A 14,582-nucleotide genomic window follows, 5' to 3' on the forward strand; every position below is an offset into this window, starting at 1 on the left:
GGAAAGTCAGGGAATGAGGAAGTACCAGTTGCTCCTTTTTCTGGGACACGGGTGAGTTTTCTTAGGTCAGAACCTCTCACCTTCCCCATCGCATGGAATAAAACGCCACAGAGTAGAATGTAATTATTGCTCTGCCGGCTGTGGTTTGGATGAGTATCTTAAATAGACCATGCCTCAGTTGTACCCTCCCTAACAACGAGGGCAATGACATCCGCTTCAATTCTTTGTGCACCTTCTGGCTCTTCCACCCCAATTCCTCCATTTACTCAAGGAAATTGCTTCTGGTGCTGATTTCCACTTCTTTGAAGGTAAGAACTTGTCCTCCCTGGGCTGACCCCCAGCAGAGCTTGTCCTCACATCCGGCGGCCCGAGGGGGCGCTGCTTCGGGGGAAGTCAGTTGAGTTTAAATAAAGCAGCTTCCTTGGCTGTTCGCGGTTGCGCAACCCTGTTCAGGGTGACAGCCACCGCCATGTCAGTCCAGCGGTATCCAGAGGCGCAGGCCCGGGCCGCCGGGACTCGAACCTTCTGCTTCCCGCCTAGGCAGAGCCGGCTCCAAGTCAGCGACTGCTGGGAGCGCCGCGGGCCCAGAGTGGGCGGAGCTGGCCGGAGACCCCCCTCGGTGGGCGGGGCGTTCCTGCTCCGCCCCGCCCCGCGCACAGCCGAGCGCCGCGCCGCTCGGCCCCGCCCCTCCTTGGCCCCGCCTCCTTCACATCCCCGCAGCTCCTCCCCTCTCCCATTGGCCGAGGTGGAGACCCTCCTCTTTGCCCAATGGCCGCCGCCGCGGCTCGGCCACTCGCGTCTTGACTGGCCAGCGACCGGCAGAGTGGCGGGGTGCGGACCAATGGGAAGAGGCGGCTCGATGAATGGCTGGCCCGGGTGGGGAAGGCAGGAGGCGGCGATCCCGGCGGAGGGGGCCGTTCGCCAGCTCCGAGGCAGAAAGTGCCACGACTCCACACGCGCGCACGCAGCTAGCGAGCGGCTGGAGCGGACGGCGGACGGGGCGGGCGGCGTCGGGGTCGCGGCGCCTGCAGCTACTCGGGGGCGGTTTCTCGGCGGAGGCGCGGCCGGCTTCTCTCTCCCGGCTCCGCGGCGGCGGCGAAGGCAGCGGCTTCTGCCCTCTCGCTCTCCCTCTCGCGTCTCCGGCTGCAGGTAAGAAACTTGGCCGGGCCCTGCAGCGGCGGCGCGCGGGCCGGGCCGTCGGGGAGCCGGGGCCGACCGCGCTGCGCCGCGAGTGACACGTCTCCTGGGCGGCCCCTCCCCCGGCCCGCCCGCCGTCCGCCGCCCGCTGCCCGCCGCCCGCCGCCGTCGCCGCCGCCGCGGCAGTGCACCCTCGGGGTCGGGGTCAGACTCGGGGCGGGGGTGCCAGGCGAGCGCTGTGCAGGGGCGTAGGCACGACGCGCCCCGCCGTGTGGACCCCGGGGCCCTTGTCGTCGGGGTACCTGCGGCGACCGGCGAGCGCGACGTGGCGACCCCTCCCTGCCTTCCTCCCTCCTAGCTGGGCCGTCGGGCCGGCCCGCGCGCTCCGAAGTTGGGCGAAGAAAGTTGGCGGCGGGGCGGGGCGGCTCACAGCTGGCGGAGGAAGGGGTTAAGTTTCGGGAAGCAGCCGGATGACGTTGCCCGGCTGGAGTCCGGGCCGGAGGGGTGGGGGTGCGGGCGGAAAGCGGCGGAGGCCGGCCGAAGGGAGGAGGGCGGTATTGAATGGAGGCCCGCGGGCCCAGCGCGCCTGTCCCAGGACACGGCCCACTGGCGCTTCGCTGGGCTGGGACGGCCCCGACGGGGCGGGCCGGGGCCGCGGGGCTCGCAGCGCCGCGAGCCGGGGTCTGTCCAGGGCATGGACGCCGGGCGGCCGCGGTGGCAACTTCCCGGAGTGCGGGAGGCGACTCCCTGCTCCCCCTGGCGGCGGGGCCGGGGCCACCGTTTCCCCGGCGGGGCTGCGTGGAGCCTGGCTCGAGGGCTCGCGGCGGGGGGACGAGGGCTCCCGGGGCCCGGCTCGGCTCGGCCAGCCCCGCCCGAGGCCACGATGAATGGGCCGGCGGTGCCAGCTCCGGGCGGAAGTGGACACCTCCAGGCTGGCCAAGCGCGCTGGCAACCGGCCTGGCGCCCGCCCCAGCTCACCCGGCTCCCCCTCTGCGCCCTGGGCAGGGGAGGGAAGCCGGGGTCTGCGCTTCCATTGGGGCGCCCGCGATGCTTCAGGGACCCCTCCCCGGATGATGAGTCTCGAGTTTTAGCTCTAGAGTGTCCCGGCACCGGCGAGGGTGATCCCGGCTAAATTGTTTCGCTCGGGGTCTCCATTTCGCCGTCTGCAAACGGGGCTCCTCTTAGCTTCGATTTGCGAGAAAAGCTGTAGAGACCCAGCAGTTGCAGGAAGGAGCCACAAGTGTTGGCTGTTCCTGTTGGGTTGCGTTTGTAGGGGCGTGCGGGACACAGGAGGAAGGTGGGATCTGTCTCCGTCCGGGCCACGTATTGGCCGCCTCCTCGCAGGTCCCTTAGCTCCTCTAAACCCGAGTTTCCTTGTCTGAGGCCTGGAGACAGCGCCACCCACTCACAGGGTCGGGAACCACGCCGGGAAGTGCTGGGACCTTGTACAAACAGAAGGCAATTTGGCAATTACTCTGGGAGGTCAGAGGTTAGGAGAGACTGGGAAGCACCAAGGAAATGAAACTCTGAGGTCCTTGAGGAGCCTCCCACGTCACTGCTCAGCTATTCACTGGGTGTGCTGGAACCTTCAGGGTAGGGGCCATCTGGATGGTATTTTAAGGAATGTGGAGAAATGAGTCTGGTAGGGCCTCACATCTTACGTTAGACACCTCTTCAGAACTGGGTGTCCCCAGAGAACCAGGACATCTGTCCAGCACTCCCAGGAAGAACAACTGCTAATATTACCCCCCCCACCCCCCCCCCACTCCCGGTGCAGCTGGGGGCATTCTCCCACTGCCCCTGCCTCTCTCCTCACTCTCCTTATTTAACTTCCTGTTAATCTGACACCTAGAGAAATCTGTGACCCTGCAACATGCCACTTACTATGTGATGTCTTGACTCGTTTATGGACTTACCAAAGGTCACTCCCACTATGGTCTGCCAACCTCTTTCCAGAAAGAAGCTTCCGGTTCTGAGGTTCGGGAGGTGCTACTTCCCTCTCGGTTGAAGCAAAGGCGGGGGCAGACCTCCTAGTAGGTGAAGTTTTCCTTTTGCATGGAGCACCACCGCAAAGCCAGTTTGCAGGGTTCCTAGGCCAGTGGAGGCCTGGAGGAGACTAACGTTGGCGGAGGGGGGCCCAGAAAGGGATCTTGAGGTTTAGAAGCAGAGGGTTTAGAGCTCTAGGTACTGTAAAAACTCTTACCTTTCGTAGTTAGGAATCTGCCTCTGAACATTTAAAGAGAGATTAAGAAGTTACAGTGGTATCATGGTGTATGAATATTTTTTGGTAATAGGAGAGTTTTAAATAAATCTTAAATCAAGTCACATTTGAGCAATTATGCTCTTTGCTGAAATGAGCCCTAACTCAACAGGCTGCAATAATTACATAGCACCAAAGTCAGTTTAAATGGTTGAATGCCAGTGATTGAATTGGAGTATTGGTTTATTACGTAGCAGGGACACCTTTTAAGTGTCAGGACCCCAGACTCTTCTTGCCCTTTTAGCCCTGGGAATTTTAACTAATAGACAAATGACACTTAGAGGATCAACAGATCTGTTGAGACAGCAAGTTTTTCTTTGCTAAAATCTTGTTTCAGGGGAAACAAAAATAATGGTCAAGTCAGAATGATGAAGGCAGGGACTGTGCTGTCCTGTCCGTCTGTGCATGCTGGGCCTGCAGTGGTTAAGGCCAGGCCTATAACATCAAAAATACTGTTACACCAGGTGGATAACCATACTTGTTAAGCTCTTCCTAGCCGTCTCAATGGATAAACGAAGCTGAGCCCAGCTTGGTTTTTAAGGTTCACTTTTTAGAATGAGATTCCACAACTGTGGTTTACATTTAGGCCTTACAGTAACTCTGTTCTAGTGGATGGGAATGGTTGTCACCATTCTGTGGATGAGAACGTGGAGGCCCAGCTGGTCAGGAGGTTGTCCGCCAGGTCCTGTTGTCCAGTTCCTAGGTGGTGCGGCCCGGCCTTCTGAATGTTCCCTCCTGGCCATATATCTTCACCTTCCTGGGACGGTAATTACCCAAGGGAGGAGACAGAACTTGAAGATCAAAATTGAGAGCTTCAGTGGCAGGAAGGTGGGGAGGCATTTGAAAATCTGGCAGTGTAGAAGGTGTTTTTCATTTCATTTTTTTTCACCAAGTGTCTCCTGTGTAGTGGGCCTTCAAACACTGCAAGTGAGACCTAGTTTTTGCCTGAAAACGCTCCTGTCTAGAACCATGTTCAATACAGTGGCCACAAGTAGCAATTTAAGTTTAAAACAGTTCAAATTAAGTAAAATTTAAAATTCAGTTTCTTAGTCAAATTAGCCACATTTCAGGTGCTCGGTAGTCACAAGTCGGTCCGTGTGGGTGTAGATGGTTTCCATCATCACAGAAAGTTCTGGACAGTCTCTGTCCCTCTTGATCATGTGGAAATATGTTGAACCACACGAAATTGCCCATTCTGTAGGTCAAAACCAGTTGATTAGTGGCATTTGATACACTTCAACCTGATAAGATCTCATCCTGAGAAAGCATGAGTCCCGCCTCTTCGTGTGCATTGTAAACTGCATTCCTAGAAAAAGGAGTTGCGGGGGATGGGGCTGCACAGATAGTGGCCTTGTCCTGGAAAGATTTTTACCCAATGCCCTCAGCATTGGAATGGAGACTTGTAACAAAGACAGAAAATAGATGTTAGGTAGAAAGCGATGGCTTACAAGGGAAGGTAAATATTTAATTCTGCGTGAGAGTGCCTAGGCAAGGAGACTTCCCCCAAAACCAGACGTGTCTGTGTGTCCTTTATGTGCATTCAGTAACATATGTCTTCTGCCCGTCACCAATGGGCAGCAACTTTAACTTACCAAGAATATTTTGTCATTTCTAACTTAGATTTTTTGGCAAGACTAGAATACCTGCCCAGTCCCGAAACCTTTTGAGTTCCAAAGTACTAGAGTCCCAGTGTTCTTGGGTGGCAGACATTGTTTCCTACATTGGTGACTATTTCCAAGGCTCTGTTATTCTCCATATAACTTACTTATTTTTTTAGATGGAGTTTTGCTTTTGTTGCCCAGGCTGGAATGCAGTGGCGCAATCTCGGCTCACTGCAACTTCCACCTCGCGGGTTCAAGTGATTGTCCTGCCTCAGCCTCCTGAGTAGCTGGGATTATAGGCATGCGTCACCATGCCCAGCTAATTTCGTATTTTTAGTAGACACGGAGTTTCATCATGTTGGTCAAGCTGATCTCAAACTCCAACCTCAGGTGATCTGCCTGCCTCGGCCTCCCAAGTGCTGGGATTACAGGTGTGAGCCACCACGCCTGGCCTCCATATAACTTTGAAAGGATCATTGCGCAGTATTGGGGAAGATTTTTCAAATTCTGGGTTGTACTTATGGGCTCATCTTAGTATTAGTACTCTGTAAAGAATAACATAAAACCAAAGTTTAACTTTAAAGGAAGACGCTGAATGATGGACAGCTACTTGATCTCTTTCTGGTCAGAAAGGAGGCCCACTGAGACTGCTGAAGTTACCGACTATTTATAGTGATAATGAATATCATCTGCTGACTCAAAAGTTGGAATAAAAGACCATCTTTCTGTACCCTAACCCTGGGCAAACTGTAAGCAAACAAGGTCTATGAGGCTGTCTTGAGAGAAATTCCAAACTGGTTTCCAAACTGGTGCCCTGTGTGAAGTGAACTCGGTCTGCACATGCAATTTGTTTCACTGACCTCATGTTATTAAGCAAGTGAGTCACCTTTTAAAAACGGATTTTTTTTTTCATTAAAATCTAGATTTTTGGGCTGGATATGATGGCTCATCCCTATAATCCCAGCACTTTGGGAGATCGAGGCGGGTAGATTGCTTGAGCCCAGGAATTTGAGACCAGCCTGGGCAACATGGCAAAACTCCATCTCTACAAAAAATGAAAAAATTAGGTAGGCATTGGTGGCATGTGCCTGTACTCCCAGCTACTCAGGAGGCTGAAGTAGGAGGATTGTTTGAACCTGGAATGTGGAGGCTGCAGTGAGCCAGGATCACACTACTGCACTCTAGCCTAGGCAACAGAGTGAGACTCTCTCAAAATAAAAAACAAAAAATCTAGATGTTTGGGTTCTCTAGGGGAAAATGGGAATTTCTGCCACACCAGGTTCTTTCTTGCATGGCAGCCGTGGACTGTGGTTGTCCTCTCTGGGCGAGGCCTGTGTGCTCAGTGCCCAGCATCCTACCCTAATTTACATGATGGGCTTGAGTATTGGCAGTCCCTCGGGGCTGGGGGCTGTCTGACGTGACCGGGCTAGTCACCACTGTGTCCCGTGGAGCTGCTGCATGGAGCAGTGGGAGAAGCACTGGTTGGGTGTTCTAATCCCTGGAATAAGTGTGTGACTTCGGACACGACCTCTCCTCCCTGGGCTTCAGTTTCCTTCTCCTGTAAAATGAAACTAGGCCAGCTAGCTCCGCCTTTCAGGCCACAAACCTCAGTTTCTCCTTAACTCCTCGCTGTCTCATACCTGTACCCTATATGCAGCAGGTCCCATCAGCTGTACCCTCCAGATAGCTAGAGTGACTCTCACCACTTCTGTCTTCTCCCTGGTCCAAACAGCTCTTACCTTTTTATTTTTATTTTTTCCTTCTGAGAGGGTCTTGTTCTATCACCCAGGCTGGAGTACAGTGAGCAGTCACGGCTCGCTACAGTTTCAACTTTGTGGGCTCCTCATGCCTCAGCCCCTGGATAGCTGGTACCACAAGTGCACGCTACCATACCCAGTAAATTTTTAAGTTTTTTGCAGAGTTGGTGTCTCGCCACGTTGCCCAGAGTAGTCCTGAACTCCTGGGCGAAAGCAGTTCTCCTGCCTTGGCCTCCCAAAATGCCGGGATCCTAGGCGTGAGCCAGCACACATGGCCTGCTCTCACCTCTGCCCTGTGTTGTTTCACAAGCCTCCAGGGGGCTCCCTGCCTTTGCCTACACCCCCTGCCTTCTAGTCTGTTGCCAGAGCAGACCATGTCACTCCTCTGTTCGAGACCCTCCTTGGTCAAGGTCTGTAGTGGCCTCTGAGTTACCCCTTTTGCTCTGGCTTTACTCCTGCCATCTCCCTGTCCTCTGCTGCAGCCATGGTGGTTGCTGTTTTCCTCAGGCATGCTTCTGCCTCAGGGCCTTTGCACCTGCTTTGGCCTCTCCCTGCAGAGCTTTCCCTTAGATGGCGCAGGGCTGGCTCCCTCACCTCCTCCAGGCCTGTTGGCCACCCTGTGTGGAGTGACAGCCTCTGCTGCTTCCCCCACCCCCACTCCTGGTCCCCTTTCCCTGCATGGCTCTCTCTTCATCACCACCTGACATTTCCCATATTTGACTGACTTTGTCATCTCCCCCTCTGGAGCGTAAACTCTACCAGTGCAGGGATGTAACTTTTGTTTCCCGAGGTACACCCAGTGTCAAGGGCAGTGACCAGCACGCAGTAGGGCCCATTCTTGCTGAGCTAATGGAGATGATTCTCTAGTGCTGGTGTTCTGTGAGTATATCAAAGTAGTCCAGATTCCTAGAGCATCAACTGTAAACACAAAAACATACTCCAGAGCCAAATGCAAGTGAAGTTTGGATTACCTCCAGCCTGGCTCCAGTGGAGAAATCGACAGTCGCATGCAGAGGGCACTGTTAAATGTGGACATCCTGCTCTGCCAGCGGAGGCGGGGATTTGAAGCGAGCCTTAGGAGAAGATGTGGATGTTGGCTCGCTCTTGGGATCCCTCAGTCTCCAGCCTTGTTAGATTGAGCTCAGTGCTACCTGTCTCTGGGAGTCCATCATGAATGGCACCTCAGCAGGACTGGGCCCTTCACAGGTGCGTGCACCAGTTCTGGGGAGGAGACTTGGCTGTGAGTGTTAACTCCTTGTATAACCAACGAGTGTGAGGTGGGCCTTGCAGAGTAACTGAGCATCTCAGTGACAACACACTCACCAGGAAACAGAACGTTCGTTGGGTGTGAACAGTGTGCCGGCTTGCTCTGAAAAGAGGCAGACTTTGTGTTCAGTGGGCAATAGCGTTCCTTAGGGGGAGAAGGGAGAATTCTCATAGTTTGTATGACATGCTTTTTTTCTCTTGGTCAGTCCTCATCATGCTAGGAAGTGAAGGAGGGGACAAGGTTCTCCTGCCTCACCTCATGGTGTTTTTCTTTTCTCAGAGGAATACCGCGTGGCAGCCCGCTGCGTGGGAGGAGCGATGGTTGAGGCAGGGTGGTCTCGTTGGGAGGAGGTGATGCCAGGTCCAGCCCCATCCTTTGTTTCTCCTCTTCTCTCCACTGTTGATTTTAGGTGAAGAAGAGTAGATCCTCGATTCCTAGCCCTTTCTCACGGGAACATCTGACCTACTCATTTTCTTGGAAAGGTGAAAGACCCTTGTTCAAATCCAGGTGATGTGTTTTTTTGAAGTTCTCACTCAGTGATTAAAGTGTACAACTCAACTGCATCAAATTAGTTTTTAATTAAGACTGATCCTGAATAGGAATTAGATGTATCTTTACTTTTATGAATACATTTTTATTTACTTGGTAGTTCTAGGTATTTGTAGTAATTAGAAAGGAAAGTCTTAATTTTCAGACTAGTAATCACAGTGATTGAAGGTGGGAAGGAGTCATTGCTGGAGAATAAATGAATTATTGAAACCCTTAATGAAAAGTCTTATTGATGATGTGTCAAAGGACTCTTAAAAGGTCAACTTCAGCCACTACTCTGAAGCTCAGCTAGTCTTTCCATCTTAAGTCACATCCTTCTTAAGTTGGAAGATCTGGAGACTTATTCTGTACAGTTCGATTTTAAAAAGACTGCAGGTAGGCCGGGTGTGATGGCTCACGCCTGTAATCCCAGCACTTTGGGAGGCCAAAGCAGGCGGATCACTGAGGTAAGGCATTCGAGACCAGCCTGACCAACATGGTGAAACCCCATCAAAACTAACTGGGCATGGTGGCGCATGCCTGTAATCCCAGCTACTCGGGAGGCTGAGGCAGAAGAATCAGGAGCTGGAGGTTGCAGTGAGTCGAGATCATGCCACTGCATTCTGGCCTGGGCCACAGAGTGAGACTCCATCTCAAAAAAAAAAAAAAAAGACTTCAGCGTGGTGGCATGGCAACAGGACCATAAAGGGCTGTGGGTCCCGCTGAGTCACTGCCCTGTCAGGTCAGGAGGTGACTGCCTGCCTTGGCCCCAGTTACTTCCTGTCTGTGGAAGGGGTGATCTTGTGTGCGGGTGAGCGCTGGGAAGTGGCAGTAGTAACAGGGCTCCATAACAGATTCTTCAGGCTTTGAAGATGCTCCTTCTCCAGGATCTGTGGGGGCATATTTTCCAAGGAAATATGACACAAGTTTTAAACCCTTTACTAAAGTAAAATATATACAGAATAATGCACTGTCATGAGTCTACACAATAAGTATCCACAAACTAAACACGCTTGTTTAACCAGCAGATCAAGAAATAGATGATTCCCGACCTCCCCAAACTCTTTTTGTGCCCCCCTTCCAGCTGCTGCCCATCGCTGGGCAGGGAATCCCTGCTGTCTTCTTAGTAATACCAGTGATTGATTTCACTTGTGTTTGAACTTGATGTAAATGGACTCACGTGGCATGTGCTCTTTTGTGTCTTTCACTCAGTGTTATGTGTAAGACTGTCAGGTTGTTGGGGTAATTGTAGTTTGTTCATTCATTCTCATTGTTCACTATTCCAGCATGTGAATATAGGAGTTCATGTTACTGTAGGTGGGTACTTGGAGAGTTTCCAGTTTGGGACTATTATAAATAATACTTAAGTGAACAGTCATGCCGCAGACTTTTGGTGAATGTCTGTACACATTTCCATTGGGTCTATCTATATACCTAGGAGTGGAATTGCAGGACCAGAAGGAGGTATGTGCTCAGCTTTAAAAGAAAGTGCCAGACTTTTTATCTGAAGCGCTTGTACTTATTTATATTCCCACCAACAGTATATGAATGAGACCTTGGAATGTAATAAAGTGGCTGATTTTAAAGAGGAACCAGAATGAATTTTGAGTTACCACTGATAATAAATAAGAAATGATTCACTCATGCTGAAGTTCTCTGCTGTCAGAGAGATAGGATGTTTGGCCAGCAGAATTCGTTAATCAAAGGTGGGCCTTTGCAAAGGGCTTGTTAGAGGGTCAGATTTTATTGCCTATGAGCAGGTGATATTTCCTGATACAAATCTGAGTGGAAATGCATCTCTTCTCGAAGGAGTTAATGGAAGCGAGTTCAGCAAAGCTCGTATCTTGAGATTGAATTCTTCATCAGAACTCTGCCCCCACAAAGTGAATTTCTTAAAAACAAAGGAACCAACAGTTGGGTACCAGACCTCACTTAACTCCGGCCCACATGTTTCTAATTAGAAGCTCTGCCCACCTCCAGGGGTTGGCTGTCAGGATATTCCTGCAGGAACCCTTCCTCCCTGACCCACCTGGTATTGAAGGATGGTATATCCTGGTCCAGAGTTGGAAGTAGTCTCCCTGGCACAGCCAGCGTCCTGGCCATGGCAGCCACATGCTGTCTTTTATTTGAAGAGCATGGTTGGCTGGGATTTTGGCTGTTGGAGGCGAGAACACTGGGTTTCTGGTGATCGATTAGGCTGGGTGGCCTGAACGAGTCTTCTAACTTGCTGAACAGCCTGGGCAAGAGGTAAATGACATTAAAATAACTTTAGACAATCCTAGAATGGAAGATACTGAGGCAGGTGATGAAAGGAGTAACCCAAGAGGATAAGGACAACCCTGAGGGCCTTCGGTGAAATGGGCAAACTCTTAAGTTCTGAGAGCATCTCCAGGCACCGGGGGCAGAGATTAATGCTGGCTTCCTGAGTTGGAACCACAGGGGGCCATGATACTTTCAGGAAGAAGGGGAGTCAGAAGGAAGTTCATTCTCACCCCACAGGCAGGGTAGGGAGGGGCACATTCTGAGAAGTGGGTATCACAAGTTGTCCCTCATGCAGATCCCATGACCTGAGTAGTGGGAAACTGATTTTAAGATTCTTTATTTGAGAGTGGACCTGCACAGCTAGTGCTCCTGGGCCAGTCCAGGGGCGAGCAGATCTTTGAAGGACTGCACCTTTATCCTAGGCTCACCGAATCCCCAGGTGTAATTATCAAACGAAAGAGAACAGTCCATAGTTAGGAACAACTAAATGCAAAGGATGGAAGCACTGAATGAGGACCAGCAGGAGCAGATCTCAGAAAAACGTAAGATAATAGACTTGTCAACACAGATTTTAAAGGCCTTGCTCAAAATAATAGGCCAGATCAAAAATACCTACAAGGAAGAGGAAACGGTACAATGCGTAGCAAATTTGAAAAAGGAACCAGGAACAACTTGTAGACATGAAAAGTTCACGTCTTCCTAATTATAATAAAAATCCAACAGATAGGTCTTCTAGCAGATTCTGCACAGAAAGGGTTTCTAAACTGCTGCATCCACACATCAGTTTAACTCTGTAAGTTGAACGCACACATTGACAACCATTCTGTTAGATAGCTCCGTTTTGGTTTTAGAAGCAGATATTTCTCTTTACAGCATATACTCCCATTCACTCTGGAATATCCAAACGCAGCTCCTAGAAGAAATGGGTTTCTAACTCGCTGAATTTAAACAGAGATTCAACTCTCTTAGGTGAACGAACGCACAGCAGAGCAGTGCGTTCAGATACAACTGAAGAGAGTGAATGAACTGGAAAGTACAGAAGAAGAAAATACGCAGAATTTATCTTAGAGAACCACATAGATGAACAATTTGTAAGATCAATTAAGATTCAGGAAGAGGCCGGGCGCGGTGGCTCATGCCTGTAATCCTAGCATTTTGGGAGGCCGAGGTGGGTGGATCATGAGGTCAAGAGATCAAGACCATCCTGGTCAACACGGTGAAACCCCGTCTCTACTAAAAATACAAAAAATTAGCTGGGCACGGTGGCGCGTGCCTGTAATCCCAGCTACTCAGGAGGCTGAGGCAGGAGAATTGTCTGAACCCAGGAGGCGGAGGTTGCGGTGAGCCGAGATCGCTCCATTGCACTCCAGCCTGGGTAACAAGAGCGAAACTCCATCTCAAAAAAAAAAAAAAAGATTCAGGAAAAGTAGATTCAGAAGTGTGTCTATTGGGGTTCCAGGAGAGGAGCAAGGACAGAGCCAATACTTGAAGAGCTAATGGCTGAGAATTTTATGGAATGCATAAGACACCTATTCAAAACCAAAACAAGCAGGATAAATAAAAACAAATCCACATGTAGACAGTTCAGTGCTACAGCAACTCGAGGGAAAAATTCAACAGTGAGAGTAAAAAGATCGTTTTAAGACAAAAACCCAAGATAGCTGCTGACAGATCTTTGCTGAAGGAACTTCTCGAGGATATTCTTGGAAGGAAGGTGATGGCAAGTGGGAAAAGTGAGATGTGACAAGCAGTGGCGAGTAAAGAAAGTGGTAAATATTTGGACAATTCTAAATACATATAAAGGAATAATGTCGGAGAGGCTGGAAGAAAGATAAGATTAAATACGGGAAAACAGTAACATCTAAGTTGGAAGGGGTAATAGAATTAATGGGGCGGGTAAAGATTTCTTTAACTTTGAATTTTGTGAATGCCGCGTGTTACTACTTTCTTAAAGGTTAGTGCTGAATAGTAGAAACAATGAAAAAAACAAAAAAGGAATCCTACACTACTCATTTTGATGCCAGCCAACCTTGTTACAAAACTTGACAAGAATAGTAGGAGGAAAGAAAACCATCAGTCAAATCTCATTCCTGGAAAGACAAACCAAATCCAGCAGTATGTATGACTAAATCGTATTTATCCTAAGAATTCAGACTTGGTTTAACGTTTAGAAATAAGTTTATATTCACCCTCCACACCTACAGATTATAGGAGTAGAATAGTATGATTATCTTAATAGATACAGATAAAGTATTTGATAAAATTCAGCATCCATTTATGTAAACTAGGAATAAGAAAGCAACCTCTTCAACCTGATAAAGCTGTCTGCAAAAAGCCTTTAGCAAACATCACACTGAAGAGAGACACCTAAATCTTCCCCTTTGATATGAGAGAAAACAGAATATTTGCTGTCATTCCTTCTCTTAAGCACTGTGTTGAAGGTCCTACCCTGTGTAAAAATTCAAGAAAAATTAAGCAGAGGATAGGAAACTGGGAAGAAAGGAACAAAACTGATTCATGTGCTTATATATGTAGAATTTTTTTTTAATGGACAGATGTGTTACTAGAATTAGGCAAGTTGCTGGGGGAAAAAACCACCCTACTGGAATCGGTTACGTTTCCATATACCAGCAACAAGCAGAAAATGAAACTTGAGAGCTACCATTTGTAAGTGTGAAAACTGTGAAGAACTAAGAAGTAACTCTGAAAACGTGTGAGACTCTGTGGTGTGTATTATTTTCCATCTGGATACTTGGGTTATTCTGTTTAGAGCTGATCCTTACAACCATATACATTAGCACATGTGATCCTGATATGATATTGAGTAGATGATTGATTCATCACTTACCGTGTTTGATGTGGTGAGGTTTGATTGGATGCAGTACAGGTGAGCCTGACCCCTGCTTTGGGGAGATAAATGTCTACCGCAGTAAGAACTCCGTTGTGGGACTATTTGTGTCCATTTTTTGAGACATCAGTTCTTGATTCCCACCTCATAGGTATGTTTTCTTCCTTAATAAGGTGAAGCCTATAGGCTGCTTGGAAGTTTGCAGAAGAGTTAGGTCTATTTAAGTACCTGCTTTCCAAAGGCTGTTATTTGGAGAGACACCAAAACTTTTCAATTCTTTTTTTTTTTAGATGGAGTCTCTCTCTGTTGCCCAGGCTGGAGTGCGGTGGCGCGATCTCTGCTCACTGCAACCTCCGCCTCACAGGTTCAAGCAATTCTCAGCCTCAGCCTCCTGAGTAGCTGGGATTACAGGCGCCTGCCACCATACCCAGCTAATTTTTGTGTTTTTAGGAGAGATGGGTTTCACCATCTTGGCCAGGCTGGTCTTGAACTACTCACCCTCTTGATCCGCCCACCTCAGCCTCCCAAAGTGCTGGAATTACAGGCATGAGCCACCGTGCCAGACCCAATTTGTCAATTCTTAATTTTTTTCCCCCACAGGCAGAGAAATTGAATCTGAAATGGCTGATGAATAAGCAAAGGCTTATAATAGAATACATTTCTATTTTTAGTGTTTCAACTCTTCTTTGAAATGAGTAACATTGTTTCTTTAAAATAGGAAGTCCATTATATGTATCCTCCTAGAAATGAAATAAAATTTTCCAGACTCTCTTAGTTGCTGCATTTTCTCTTAGTTTCCTTGGGTTAAAAAAATCAGAGATTACACTTAAAATCTTAGATCAGCTGATCTGAAACCCACTTCTCCAAACACTTAGAAATGTTACATAGTTAGTAAGCACTCTTTAAAATGCATAGTAGTGCA

General features: G+C 49.4%; 1 protein-coding gene across 4 annotated transcripts in view; it reads left to right on the forward strand.

Moving 5' to 3' along the window:
* The first annotated feature begins 1,067 nt into the window (after window positions 1-1,067).
* Window positions 1,068-14,582, forward strand: part of RRBP1 (ribosome binding protein 1) — a 70,063-nt gene continuing 56,548 nt past the window's right edge. For 3 of the 4 annotated variants that reach the window (XM_012474770.3, XM_012474795.3, XM_012474787.3), the window contains exon 1: window positions 1,068-1,149. The gene's annotated coding sequence lies outside the window, so the exon portion shown is untranslated. Of the gene's footprint in view, window positions 1,150-8,514; window positions 8,530-14,582 lie in introns of those variants that run through there. The other variant, XM_012474778.3, reaches the window with a different exon arrangement.

Source organism: Aotus nancymaae, unplaced genomic scaffold (assembly GCF_030222135.1).
Source record: "Aotus nancymaae isolate 86718 unplaced genomic scaffold, 86718_ANA_hifiasm-v0.15.2.pri h1tg000001l, whole genome shotgun sequence".
Classification (NCBI taxonomy): domain Eukaryota; kingdom Metazoa; phylum Chordata; class Mammalia; order Primates; family Aotidae; genus Aotus; species Aotus nancymaae.